Below are 14,994 nucleotides of genomic sequence, written 5' to 3'. Positions count from 1 at the left end.
TCCACTAAAGGCTGAATTTACATAAGGAAACATGAGTAGCCTTGGCCTTCTTTTCTAATAAGGCCCAGCTGCAGAGATGCTTGGCTACCATTGCTGCAGCTGTAACTATAAGTGTTTTTTTTAATCAGCCCACTTCAACAGAAATCATTAAGCAGCCTCAGTTCACAGGATGACAAGGAATTATGCTCTTAAGAAGCATAATTCTATAGAAATTTGGTCAAATGAAACCAAAATTCAAAACTGCATGGCAATAAGTGGCATGTGGGAAGAAGGAAATAATTTTTGCAGCATATGCAATGTGTATTCCCTTAATTGGTTGAATCTTTCAGGTAAAAATTATTGTTGGCCATCTGTGAAAACAGAGCTTTGTAAATGGGAAGGAAAACAGGGTTTGAAAGGAGGGAATGAAAACAGGGAAAAAATAGAGGAATCAGGATATATCATGTGCAGGTACAACTTCTCCCTAGTGAATTTGATTATTGTATATTCCTAAATCATTCCAGTTAAATAAACCATAAATAAGTAAATAAATAAAACAGCTTCTGGCCACTAAGAAAAATATAATTGTTTGCCAGAAAATAATCTGAAGTTTGGAATCATATTCTAGGTGACAAATTCCAGTTCTGTTATTTCTTCTCTTTATTGAATCTAAGACAGTGTGAGTTGTAAGATGGTCATTATTTTACATATTATAGAGAAGGGGAAAATCAGCCTGTTATTTTGTGTTCCCACCAGTAAAAAAACATATCCCAATGTGTAAGAGGTTAACATGTGATGGAATACACTTCTTAGAATCACTCAAATGCAGTACAGTATGTGTCTTAACATCTTTGAAGTGTTATTTATACATTTAGTAAAAACTGGGTATAAAAATTTCTCATAAATGTTTGCTTCCTTGTCATTCTTTACCAGGTACAGAGCATGTGGAAGTGGAAAGGCTAAGTTGCATGTTATACTGCTCGAGACAAGCAAGTCTTTTCCCTACAAACCGCTTCTGTCCCCTCATGCTGTATCTTGTGGAGCAGCAGGTGTGTTTTCAGAAAATTTATGGGCTCTCTCTGCTTCTGAGAAGGCTGACTTGTGAAATCTGGCGAGCTTGCTGCAACCTGCAGGATTTGAATACCATAATACACCCCTTTCCCAGGAACTGCCTGCCCACCTATAGATAAGATGGGCTGCTCTGGGGATAATGATATTTTCAACTCAGCTTGTGACTGGATAGATAAGGAGTCTGCCTAACTCTGGGATCAGTTCACCTTCTCACGGGCACATCCAGTCTCCAATATCAACTTCATGGTCACTAGGGTTAGGGTTAGGGTTAGGGTTAGGGTTAGGGTTAGGGTTAGGGTTAGCCACTGCACCTATGATTTCACACTCACATCTTCACATTGCTTGACCTCCTAGGCCTTCCCTTCTTCTGAAATCAAGGTGAAAGTCTATTTAACACCAAAACTCTTATATTCTGCATGCATCTAAAATTGACACCATGTGGATGATGCCAAGGTCTGCTGCCAGCTGAAGGCTTTTCTCTCTCTTGACTGAAGTGGTTGAGTGCCTGGATTGCTGGGGACTCTGAATCCAATTCTGAGGAAAAAATTTTCTGTGCTGCTACCATTCTGGAACATGGATACTTTGTGGTTTTCTCTTCAAAGCAAAATCTCTTGCTTTTGCAGTTTTGAGGCTGCAAAGAGTGGAGCCCTGCTCCTTCTTGTGATGCCCTCAGGCCATCTTTTATATTCTCCTTCCCAGCAGTGGAGCTCTCCTCAGCTCTACCTTTGTAGTCCATAACTTTATTGAAACTTCCTTTCTAGTCAAACTCTCAGTGTCTGAAATAATTCTGCTGGGCTCTTTGATCTCAATTTGCAACACAGCTCTGGTTAAAAGCCCCCAACAACAGCCATGCCACCACCTCAACGTTAGACTGCTTTGAAATTTATTCTATCAGATTAATTAGTCCACTATCCTTAATCTCAATCTCAGGAAAGCTCTCTGGATTTGAGAAAAATACAGGCAAATTTTTTGCCAAACAATAATATACATCATCTGGAGTCCAGCACCCAATACAGTCTCAGAAGAAACCTTCTTACCCTAGTGTTTACCAGCAGAGTTTCTATCAACCTTCAAATCATCTGAGCTTTGATCAGAATCTTCCATACAGAACAACCTAAATTGTTCCTGCATTTTCCTTTTAGGCAATATCTCCAGCCTTTCCTCTCTTCCCACAAGCCATTCTCAAAGATCTTTTAACTGACCATTGGTCAGTTATAGTCACAGAAATGACCCCACTTCTCTGGTACCAAATTCTGCCCTAGTTTTCTTTCTCATTGCTGAGGCAAAATATAGGACACCCAAAATTAAGGAAGGAAAATTTATTCAGTTCACAGTTTGTGGAGGTTTCAGTCCATAATCAGCTGGCTCCAAGGCAGGATGGCATGGCACAGGGGCAACACTTGAAGGTGGCTGAAGACAGCAAAAGCAGCCTGAGAAAAAGAAACACAAGCCTTTATCCCCCCTTATATTGTAACCAGGGTGCCACCTCTTCCAGGATGGGTGTATCTCTCACACCATCTCCATGTCTTCCTCTTGCACATGCTCAGGATGTTCATAAAGTGAGAACCATGGCTCCTTGCTTAGTTGCCTAAACTTCTAAACTTCTCAAGTTGGCACAATGCATCAACCATTCCTTTACCCTGGCTACATCAAGGCCATTGGATGAAACTACCAGGCCATGCATTTAGTACTGTGCCACCTATGATGCACAGCATCATCCTAATTGTAGACCTAATAGTGCCTTGACATATGAAAATGCTTAGGTGCAGCATCTTGTCCAGTGTGCTGGTAAGTACTGCCACACAGTGTGGCCACAGACTGATATGTCTTCTGCAATGAGTCAATCAGTGGCTACCACAGCAGTGAGCTTCTGGTTGTCCCACCAATTGTTTGCATGGGACAGCAATGTATATAATTACAGAGTTCATGGGGTATCCAAGCCTCAGTTTGGTTTCCCACTAACACATTCATCTGCTGAATGCAAAGTGAGGCTACATCTAAACATGTTATAGGAGTTTCGATTTTCCAGCCATTGTACATACCAAGTCCTAGTCTCTGTGGGAGGGTTGTACTCTTTTGGAACAGTGCCTCAATGGTCTGGTGTCATTGATCCCAGGCAGAGTTAGTCCGATTTTCCTGCCAGTCAGTTCAGTTGAGCCGGGAAACCAGCACAGTTCTCTACAGAGGATCCTCAGCTGTGTTGGTCAGGAGCTCAGTACACCCCCATCAATGCAATTGCTGGTGTACACAGGCAAACATTTGTGCCCAGGAGACAACACTGTCAGCCTGACTTATCCTGGTCAGAAGTACAGGGCAGAAAGAGAAACCATTAGAGGGAGATCACACTCTTCCAGAAGGGAATAGGCCACACGTTCATCCTATATATAGGACTGTGGCTGTAATCATTTTAATCCCATGGATTAGAATACCACATCTTGGTCCCCATTACTACCAGAGATAAAAAGGAGGCTGGGCTAGGTTCACTTTCCCCCTGGAATGGGCCAAGCAGCCATAACATCACTCCCTTACAGAATGGTGACTCTGGCATCAGGTGAAGAGTGCACCGAAGCCTTTAGGACCACGCTGAAGTCCAGGGCTGCAGTTCTATAGTATGTTTCAGTCTTTCTCCACAAGGCTCCAAGAGGGGCACCCAGCTTCTATGGGTGTGCCTGAGGAGGTCTGTGGATCAATCTCAAGTCCATTGATGATGGCCTCCTGGCTGTAGGGGTTTCGACACAGGGAGGACTAAGGCCCTTTTTATTTCCTTAGGTCCTTGCTTTGTGGGATGGATGCACAGATGAACCAGTTGTGCTATCAGATACTCTGGGCTGTCATCCATACAGAGGGCCAGTCATTGTGCAATTGGACTGCCTGAAGCAAGACCTACACCCACGTCACAAACTCTGGTGGCACGTAGGCCAGTTTGGTTTTGAGGAACATGTATCATTGTTTTTGGCCCTTTGTTGTATCTGAGCTCCTGTGAAATGGGTTCCTGGGCAGGTAATGCACAGACACTTCCTTGCAACATACCGTATACTGCCACCAACCACTGTAATGCCTTAATGGCATGGTCTTGTTCAGTAGAAGGAATAGGGTGGGTGGAACCTATACCTATGGCTGTATCTACAGCAGTCAAAGCTATCTATGTGCCTGTGAGAGAGGTAGGGGTCTGAGATAACCCACCTGCCATTGCTGTAGGTGGTGGGGTGCTCATGGTATCATGCTAAGCTGTATGGGACCCTCCTTCTCCAGAGGGCCAAATGGATGCTCTGGTGACATGCCTTTACTGCAGCCTTTAACTCAGCAGGAGTCAATTCCAAGTGCTACCACCATAGGACAGCTTGCATAGGATGAGGTCCTATGTGTTCCTGTTTCTTGTGAAGCCAAGGTGCCACAGCAGAAAATAGCCCTGGGTAGGAAGACACGCTCATCAAGCATATTCTAAGTTATTTCCTGGGGAGAGGAGCGGCTTATGCCACAATACATGATTAACTACACAGTTCTCTGTTGGGCTACACTCCCGTACATCTCACCATGGGACAGTGCCCCACAAGTGTCAGTGCATTACCTGCCAGTACTGAGCCACCCAAGCTAGTAACCAAAGCATCAGCCTTCAAATTATAGCTTAGCTGTATTTTGACATGTAGAAGACATATGTCATGCACTACAAGTAGCCACACTACCAGCAAATATGCTCATTGGTTCAACCTACCTATTCTGGTTTCAAACAAGAGGATTTGTGTTCTATGCTGGACAGTGACCGCTGTTCGCCATGGAGCTGTGCCATGGCTACACCTATCAATATAGCACGCATCAGCCAGAGGTTCCTCTTTTGCCTGTGCATAAGGACTGCCTGTCAGGACTTGTAGCCTGCCATCCTGTAGTGTTTCCTGAGCTATGTACATCACACACCCCCAAACATTTGCCAGTTCATCTGACTATGGGCTAGCAGAAAAGGAGGACTGCTGCTGCAATATGAGCCCCAGCATGTGAAGGTGTGGACCTGGGCCACTCCACTTCCTGGGACAGGATGTGCTTGTATGGACAGGTATTTAGACTGCACTTCTGCGGTCTGCTGCTCTGGGATCCCCTCATGGTCATATAAGCTGGCATACACTGCTACCAGCTGTTTCTCCGTTGGAAACAATGACTTTGGGCTTCCTTATGTATCTATGACCAAAATCCAATAGGGTGCTACAGTTTATTTGGTTTCTGCCATAGGGTCAAATACCCAGGGACCTGATGCTTGTGTGACTTCTCTCTCTGAATGCTTTAAAGCAGCTTCTCCTTCATCTATCCAGGCTCCTGTTGTGCCCTTTCCAGGCAGGGTAGCTGGGCACAGTGTAAATGTCCATTAGAAACCTAGCAAGCCCACATATACCTGTAACTGGCATACTGTCATGGGTCTACAGTTGCCTGGACCTTATCAATTATGGCACCAGGAATTACTTTCATCTTACCTGGGCAGAAAACACTCAAGGATTTGACAGACAACAAGCAGGGTCCAGAAAGAGAAAGTCAGCCAGTGCCTCTCCTGAGCCTACCAGTGCATGGGCTGCAAGTCACCAACTCTCCCACACTCCTATAAGCACCTGCTGGTTCCGAGGACAGGCTAAGTTGATACCAACAAGGTACAAAAAGCCATTGTTTGCAGGCCTGTGGCTAGAGGTCTGAGCATCTCTAGGGAGGACAACTGTGTGCAGAGTGGGAAGTACGGGGGTATAGGAGTTTCCTTCTATCTCGTTTTTGAAATCCAATATTGTTCTCATCGCTTTGTTTTGTTATGATTAATTTTTTTTGTTTTATTCAATGTTCTGTTTTGCTTTGGTTTGATATTGCTATATCTGATGGAATGGACAACTATTGTGAAGTTAACAGGATACATATTACAGTAGCCATTGTTGTGTTCCTATAATCCTGCTTTGAAGTTCTGCACCAATTTCACTGCTTTGTCTTGATTGGATTTATTATGTTTTGTTTTGTTGGTTTTTATTATCTTTAAAATAAAATTTTAAAAAAGCAAAAAAAAAAAAAAATTGACAGACAAACCGGGTCCCTGGACCTTGTTTTCATGTGTGCCCCATCCACACACCCCAGCAAAGTGTCCTTCAGACTATGTACAGCAGTTTCCAATTCTGCCAAGCAATCAGAAATTAATGTGATGTCATCAGATAAAATGAAACAGTGCCACAGAATTGGGCCTGGTTTAGATGGCCAAGTCCTAGGACACCAGATGTGATTGCAATGGAGAAGGAGGCACTGACCAAACCCACAACATAGTGGTATTGGTCCAGGGTCCTAATGAGATGATCCATCAAGTCAGCAGTATTTGACAATGTTGCATACAATGGAGAAGTCACTTTATTCATTTCCAGGTAATCCCTGGTCATTCACCATGTCCCGTCAGGCTTCCGCATGGGCCATACTGAGGAACTGAAGGGGTCTGTACAGGATGTATTACCCTTGCTTCTTCCAATTTCAAGACAGTTTGTACTACTTCCTCATGGCCACTAGGCAGCTGGTACTGTTTCATGCACCCAGACAGGGTGGCCTGTGGGAGAGTCAGCAAGGACAATACCCAAAGACTCCCAGTGATCGCAACTGACTCACTGAGAGCCATCCTGCAGGGAGCACAGGGGACTTCTTGATGGGCTCACCACACATTTTGCTTGGTTACACTGTCAGAGTCCAGCAAACAAGGGCCAAAAAAGTAACTGTGCAGACATGTCAAGAGGAGAAATGAGGAGGACTGAGCAGACGCTGGCCGGGGAAGCTGCCCAGCTCTGCACTTGCCTTATTTATTCTGCTATGTATGGTGTGCTCAAAATACATTGTATTGCACTGTCCTCAGAAAACTTCAGGAAGAACGCTTGTTTTCCTGCTTCCACCCAGCCAAAACATATCCTTACAGTCCAGAGACCATTCTGTTACTTTGTCTATGTGACTGTGTTTGATTTTGCTGGGCCACGAGTCGTTCCCAGGGTTGCCTCCGATTCAGCAGAGCCACAGCACACAACTGCGTGGGGAAACTTAGTTGTAGGCTGCACTCTGTGACTCTGGCTTTGTGCTCTGGTGCTCCTCTCACCCCAAGCACCCGGAAGTGACAAGCAGGTGGATAAATCTCCCCCATGACCCTCTGACAGCCTGTAATTCTGAAGCCCATTTGCACCAGGCATTTTTGCTGTCTCTGCACCTGGGAAATCTGGCAATGTCCTGTCCCTGGGCACTCCTCATGAGGAAGGTGACATTTAGGGCCACTGACTGAACCACATGGAGAGAGATGATCAAATAAATTTATACTGGATCTTGTTCTCATTATCTCTGCAAGAGAAAGTCAGTGTCCTTAACAGAAAGATGATTATGTAACACTTAACCTAAAAAAGATGTGACAATCATCAGTCAAAAAGAGGACGCAATAAAGCAGCAAAAGTAAAAGTTGAGTCCTGACAGTGGAACCATCAGGTGATGCTGAGCACAGAGTGTTCTGATGCATTCACGAGTACGTGTTTATGAGGCTTCTGTGATCTATACAATCTCAAAACGAACTGCAGAAGTACTAAACGAGGTTCAGGTTGATAATGAATGACTGTGCTAATTGGTGTTTCTCTCTGAATGTGGGCTTATACCAGAGAAAAAGCTAAGCTTTCATGATTCTCCGGAGATGACTGCTTTCTCTTCAGGGTGTGTGTGAAAACGGTTCTCATGCCACTGCTTTATTCATAGCCCTGACTCAAGCACTCAGATGAGATAAGGTTAAAATGCAGACAGGTCAGTCTGGCAGCCCAGTTAGCCATCACTCAGAAAGCTGGTGTGGTGACCTTGAACATCGCTTCTTTTCAGGGCCTACAGTCACCTCACCTGGAAAGCATCTCTGTAGAGCTTGAAGTGTGAATTGGGATTGTCTAGGAAAAAGAGGAGGAAACAGTGCCTGGTCACACAATGTAAAGTTTACAGAGCAGGTCTACCCTGGCCCTGTGATAAGGACCCTTCCCTGATGTCTGAAGCATTCTGTACTTGCAGAATGACACCCAGAAGAGGGTGACACAGAGGACAGATGGTAATAAAATTGCAGAATATTTACTTAGATCAGTACCACAAAAATATAAGCATAAATATCAATAGTCTGGACGTAGCTCAGCAGCACAGCACCTGCCTGGCAAGTGCAAGATGCTGAGTTCAATTCCTGGTACAAAAAAAAAAAGTGATAGAACATTACCAGAGTGAACATTTTAAAATTCCCAGAAAAGAATCATCTTTATTAACAGTATCTTTGCAAAGCAGGTTGAGGTTAAACTAACAGGATATGCTTTACCAGTGACTCAGTTCTACTTGATAATTGCTATTTTTAAGAACTGTGCATCAACAGAGAGTGTTCATTCTGAAAAGTCAGCATGTCATGCAGTGTGGAATGCTTTCACATTTTTAGAAACAAGGAAAAAGAGCCCATAGTTATACAGTGAAAAACCAAACATTCTAAAATAATTTTTTTTTCTGTAGTTAGGACTGAGCCCAATGTCTTGTGCATGGTAGGCAAACACTCTGCAAGTGACCTACATACATCCTTAGTCTTTTAAAATTTTTATTTTTAGATAGCATATTGATACACTGCCCAGGCTGGCCTCCGGTTTTCATTTTTCCGGCTTCAGCCTCATAAGTGGCTGAGATCACAGATATGTGCCACTATGCTGGGGAGGAAATGATTTTGGTACATTTGGGTCACACTGTGGATGTGGATATTTTCTGAATCTTATCATTTGTGCTGCATAAGGATCCTTTAAGTTCTCCTTTCAATGTGCTGTTACCATGGTGAACACAAATCAGGAAGATCTCAGTATAAATATCAAATTGCTGCCTGTGACATTCAGTGTAAGCTAGTGCACTTTTCCATGCATATTAAGGAAAAAAATCTCCTGGGGCCAAGTTGGAGAAGTCGTTACAGTGCACCTAATTCACTCTGTGGTCAGTATACACATCGGAGTCCTTCAGTTTTCAGTTCAGGCAGGAGTAACCTCACAGCAAGGGCCACAGTTTTCTTCTTTCTCAAGAGACTCTGGCTTTGATAAAGATTGTCTATCAGAAGATTGTTTCATTTTTACTTAGCCAAACTCTCAAACTTTCACAGAATCTTTGGGCAAAATTAGCACCATGCGCACTTAGGAATAAATGAGAACAAGAGAATTAGTGACCTAGTGATGGAGGCTGTCACCCCTGGAGGCCCCAGAACACCTGCAGAGCACCTATGAGGCCAGGACACCTGTGGTGACTCAGATGCTCTCACCTCTCCCTCCAGTTCTCCACTCATCAGGGCCTTGCAGGGCTCTGATGCAAGACAGCAATCTGATGGCCAATAGAGCATGCCTTGACATTTTATATTTCCGGAGCTTTAATTTCTAATACACCAACTATCAATGGATATAATCCATATTTTTTAAAAGGCACTTTAAGTTACCTTGGCCATTTTCAAGAATTTAAAGGAATCTGGCTGGATTCGATTGTGCACAGCTGTAATCCCAGCATCCTGGATGGCTGAGGTAGGAGGATGGAAAGTTTGAAACCAAACTGGGACCCCGTCTTAAAAAAGGGACAGGGAGATATCTCAGTGTGAAGGCTCTGCATGCAACCTCTAAAAAACTTATCTTGGGTGCAAAGTTTAGAATCACTGTTAGAGAAGCACTGCCCGATAAAATGCACTGCAAGGATAAAGATGTCCATAATCAGCACTGTCCAATGTGCTCGCTGCTTGGACACTGTACTCTAAGCACCTACACTGTGGCTAGCACTGTCTTTCATTTCATTTAACTGCAGCTTAAGGGTAAATATTCCTGTGGTATGTCTACCACATTGGCCAATTCTGACTGAGACCCTCAGCTCTTAGTTCCTGATGTAATATTTTTCCCACTATTTCTGAAAGCTTAATTACAATTAAAAACAAATTGTCCTTTTGCTAAGTATTCATCTCTTGGCCAAGTTCATGTGGTGTGTGAGGGAAATGTTTAACCATAAACATGCAGTCAGAGGACAGTCATGCGTAGTCTGGAGGATAAGTAAGTTTCAGTTCAAATCCTTGACTCAAAAATAAGAAAAAAATTGTGGTTTCTGCTGTGGGAATCATGTGGATTTCAAAGGAATTTTTCTGCATGCTTCATTTTGAATCAACAACATACTTTTGGTGGGAAGGAGTAGCAGAACTTGAACTGAGGAGCTTGCACTTGCCAAGCAAGTGCTTATGCCACTGAGCTGTATCCCCTGCAATGACACACTTTTGAAATGGTTTTTAAGTTATAAACAGTATTTTTGCCTTTCTTTGTGTGGCAACTAGAGAGAAGAATGTAAGGGCCACAGTTTCATAAGAGAGCTGGCTGGTGTTCAGAGGTGATATCATGGAACTGCCTGCCAGAGCAGTCATTCACAAAGCTCTGAGGCTGCAGGGACAGCAAGAGTGAATTTCATTTGCACAGCTGTCCAGGTATTTCACACCTGGCTGCTGGCTGACCGCATTCATAAAGGACAAGTGAGCTCTTGACTGGAACCTGCAGGCTTTGACTGTGTGGCCCTGTTGGGTGATCATATTTTTCTAAGCCAACTTTCTCCTATAAAATGAGGTAGTTATGCGATTAGTGACTTTGCCACATAATGTTGCAATTATTACATTTCTGCAATAAAGTTAATATTAAAATTCCCAAAATACTGTGTAGTGGTTGTCCCTGCTCTTATTATGATGTTGTCTATGCTCACTGAACATGTATTTATTGGGAATCAGTGATGTACCAGCACGTTAATGCTGGGGGGCTGCACTGTGTTCAGGAAGCTCCCAAGCTAGTGAGGGAGAGACAAAATCGGGATTTTTAAGTCTTGCCATATTTTGTAAAAGAGAGGAGTTGATTTCCAAAATAGGATGTAACAGGGAAAACTGTTTAGATTGAGGAGCCAGGAAAGGTCCTCCTGAGGAAGCCACGCAGGGATTATTACTGGTAGGAAGACGTTCAGGATATACCAGTGGGTGTAATAGCTAACATGTAGGTCCACATGTTTATAAAGTACATGAGATATAAGTTTTTGTTTTTCACTTGATGGTCCAGATAAGAAGGCAGGCCATGTTTCCAAAGTTAACAAGGGATCTGCTCCAAAAGAGTGGCCCCATTCTCCTTCATCCTGACCTTTGTGCTGACCTCCATGGTGACCTCTGTAGTGGACACGACACCTCCATATGCAGCTGCCTAGAAGGGGTGAGCTGGATACCCATCAAGAGCTTCTTTAAAGAGCTGCCTTGGAAGCGTCTATACAAGGAAAGTCAGTAGGTGTGATCTGCCCAGCCCACGGTCCTTGTCCACTGGGGTCTGTACTCTGACACATGGGAGCAATGTGGAAATTCATATAGATGCTATTCACATGTCTAATATATATAATTCTGATGTACTGTGAAAGCTAATTTAGTCACTGAATGATTTTTTTCCTCTTACATCAGCAAGACCCTCCATGTTTCCTTTCCCTCACTCACACGCTCCTTCAGCTATGTTCACTGAAGGTCAACAACCTGGACGGCCCATCAGGTGCTTCGAGAACATTAAGGAAGCACAGCTATTACCTCAAGACATCCAGAGTCTCATCTTGGATGCAAAAGGGACAAACATTGCAGTACTGCACAAGGCAGTGAGACAGGTGTTATTATATAAATATGAATATGACTAGAAGGCAGAGCCCTGTGTACAGAGAAATGGAGAATGCTTCATGGGAAAAGCCCTCTAGGAAACATGATTCTAAAAGGCAGAGTCCTTCCAAGAAAAGGAAGGACTAGCAAGTCCTCCTGAGGAGATGGGAACGATAGAAGGAGAAATGAAAGCAGGATGTCAGAACCAAAGTGCGAAGTGCCTTTCATGTCCTCACATCCTTAAATTTGTTTCTGAATAGTGGGAGCTCATGGAAGTCTTTGTCGGAGGGGTGGACAGGACTGACTCTGTGGCTCCGTGGATAGAGGAGGTGGCAGGGCTCAATTAGTGTCAACCTTCAGCTGAGTTGAGTGAGCCCAGCCCTTGGACATCTGTATGGTGCTGAGCAAGTGGTCAGCTGCCAGAGCCTCATTCTCCCAGCCGCGACACAGGGTGGCAACTGTCCAGTAATGTGTGGCATTGTGGGGAAGCTTTCATTAAAGCTAAATCAGGGGATCAGAAGAGTACATGGCAGTTAAGAAGCACACATTAATGTCTGCACACACATGTGCTCACACACACCCACACACTCACATGTTTGTTTGGGAAAGAACTGAGGACAAAGTAGGGGAAAAACACATATAGTCAGGAACAAGACTCCAAAGGAGAGCTGAAAGACAGAGCAAGGGATCTAGAAAGATCACCTGGTGTCCAATTCCAGGCAAATTACTTCTCATTTTTCTAAGCCTTTTTTTTTTCTTTGCTTTCTCTGCAAATTAGAAATAATTGCACCTATTTTGTGGGATCAAACTCATTAACACCTGTGAAGTTCTTTTCCGAGAGTCTGGGGCATTAGTGGTCACACACACCGGGTGGCTGATAACCAAAAATGACCCATTCAATGTCTTATAATCTTCTAATTCTTTACCTCTAGGTAACACCTGCCCTTTGCTGTACTATGCAGAGAGCTTGTAATCAGATAAGATGGAAATAATTCTTTTTCTGTTCTTTAAAGCAATGTGAGCTTGGAAACTTTTCAGGGAATTAAGATCACCACATCCTCCCAAGGCAACTATAATCCCTACCACTTCAGTGCACGATATAATTTATATAAAGCAGCAAGACAGTGATCATGCAGCAGAAATGAAATTTCCTGTTTCTTCCTCCAACTTCCTCTCACAGCTGCTCCAGAAGATGAACAAACCACACATCCTCAGTCTGGAGAGTATGTCCAGTCTCGCCAAGCCTGGTAAGAAGCCCATGTCAATTGTAAGAAGGTTAAGCGGTGTTTTGAACCACAACTTGTGTGTTCACATGGGAAAGGATGGAAGTAGAGCCAAACCAACCCAGCTCCTTCACTTGCCAGATCTCCTGTCATCTCAGCCTCACTAACGGCCGACCAAAGTTAGCCACAGACCACCGAGGGTGCAGAGAGGTGCTGCGCAGTGAGTTCAATGGTTAAATCATGGGAGAGTGGCAGAGAGGATGCTGGGAGTTGAATTCCAAGGCGTGACTTTAACAAATCTGTGAAAGAGATGACCTATGTATTAATTCAGAGATAGGTCTTTTATATTGTCTTCTGTGAAAACATGAAGAATTAAAACACCGAGAGCAAGTTTTCATCCTGCAGGAGTCTTTATGACAGAGAGCTAAGAAAGCTGGTTTAGGAATAGTGACTAGTGACGGTGCCATTCAAACTCTGGCTCCACCCCCTGTAAGCCACATAACCTTGATGATGTCATTTAAAAGGTCCTCAATAGTTCTTAAATCATTGCATTCATGCAGTGACCAGGGATCATGCAGCGACCTTTATAATCCACGAAATGAAGCAGAATAGATCCATGGTACATAGTGTTGAACCTCCTGGCAATTGTAGCTGTAATGAAAGATTTTAGCTGAATTAGTGCATCTCCACGCAAGGACAGGAAAGGCAACTGTGTGCTACTTGTGGTCAGAGAAACTGGACACTCCCTCAGCAGTGTGAGAAATCTAATTCCTTACACATACTAGGCACGGAATTACTCCCAAACTACTTTCCCTAGAATAACTTTCCTTCTGAATTCCATTGTCTTTTTCTGATTTCTTCAAATTTTATTTTCTTTAATTCCTGACCCCTGTCCTCGCCCCCTTCTCTCCCCACTCCCTTGTCACTAGGACTGAACCCAGCTCCTTCAGGTGGAGGCTCTCCTTGTTAACCACCCTCAAGCACCTTCACGGTTGCTATTGCTCATGGCTTTCACCAGGCATATCCACTCCTCAGCTGTGGTGCAACTCTTCCTGTATCCTTCTGACTCTAATCTGGGTAATCCTGGGAGGAAGCCAGTGCATTTTCACCTTCTCTTCACCTGGAGAGGCCTGCTCTCCTCTGCTTAGTTCTGTAGGCTGTGCTGGGTGTTTTAAGTTCTCAGATGCAAAATTTGGCTTTCTCTTCTAACTAGCTTAGCATTTAACCCGAGAAACAGCTCTCATGGTGACAGAGATACTTTGCTCCATCAAACTTTGGGAAGAGTCCCTAACCTTCTCCTAGACTTATCTGTGCACATCCTTGTAAAATCCCACTCTAGCTGTGAACTCTCTTGAGGAGAGAGACTTTGTTACTTCTAAGCAAGGAATCCTTGCCCTCATTGGACCACTACCCATTCCCTACCAGTGTCCTCGCCCTCTCCTGCTCCCCATTCGATGTCTGATCACTCTGGTGTCCCTGCACCTGGGATCCAGTTAGGTCAGCTTTGCCAGGGACCCTTACTCATGATGTTTCCTCTTAGTAATGTTCCCTACAGTGGCCTCCAGACTACTCTTTGGCTGTAAAACCCCACTTCCTCGTGCTGTATTGAATGTAATCGGTGTCTCTCCACCTGCAGTGAAGACCCCGAATGACTCCTTAACAGGACCTTCTTAAGTATCATTGGACATTTTTTCTTTCTTTCTATTTTTTTTCAACACTGGTGATTGAACCTAGGACTTTTGCACTGAATTCCATTCCCAGGGCTCTTTACCCCCACTTTTAGTTTTAAGACAAGAGCTCCCTGAAGCATTGAGTTGCTCAGTCCCCACTGCCTCAGCCTCCAAGGGTTTTGGATAGAGTCCAGGCAGTTATGTGACTAAGGAAGACATTATGCCAAAAATAATATATAAGGTCACCAGAGGAGTCAGAGGAGGCATAGGGTGATTTCTGGGCACAACGATCAACAGATATGGGAAAGGGAAGGAAGGGGATTAAGAAATTTGCTGTTGTCCAGATGTGCTGGATAATACCGTGCAGCTAGGCTAGTCAGCTGCAGTCTTTTGTGCCATAAAA

At 43.9% G+C, this 14,994-nt stretch overlaps 1 long non-coding RNA gene across 1 annotated transcript in view; it reads left to right on the top strand.

Moving 5' to 3' along the window:
• Positions 1-590: 590 nt before the first annotated feature.
• The window catches only part of LOC134475261 (uncharacterized), a 28,138-nt gene continuing 13,734 nt past the window's right edge, over positions 591-14,994 (top strand). Inside the window, exons 1-2 of the long non-coding RNA XR_010046322.1 lie at positions 591-1,028; positions 12,879-12,945. This is a non-coding gene — a long non-coding RNA (uncharacterized LOC134475261). The remainder of the gene's footprint in view (positions 1,029-12,878; positions 12,946-14,994) is intronic.

Source organism: Cavia porcellus, unplaced genomic scaffold (assembly GCF_034190915.1).
Source record: "Cavia porcellus strain 051 isolate PalLab524CR breed Dunkin Hartley unplaced genomic scaffold, mCavPor4.1 scaffold_2, whole genome shotgun sequence".
Classification (NCBI taxonomy): domain Eukaryota; kingdom Metazoa; phylum Chordata; class Mammalia; order Rodentia; family Caviidae; genus Cavia; species Cavia porcellus.
The sequence above is the reverse complement of the archived record's forward strand: the minus strand, read 5'-3'. Positions and strand labels throughout refer to the sequence as shown.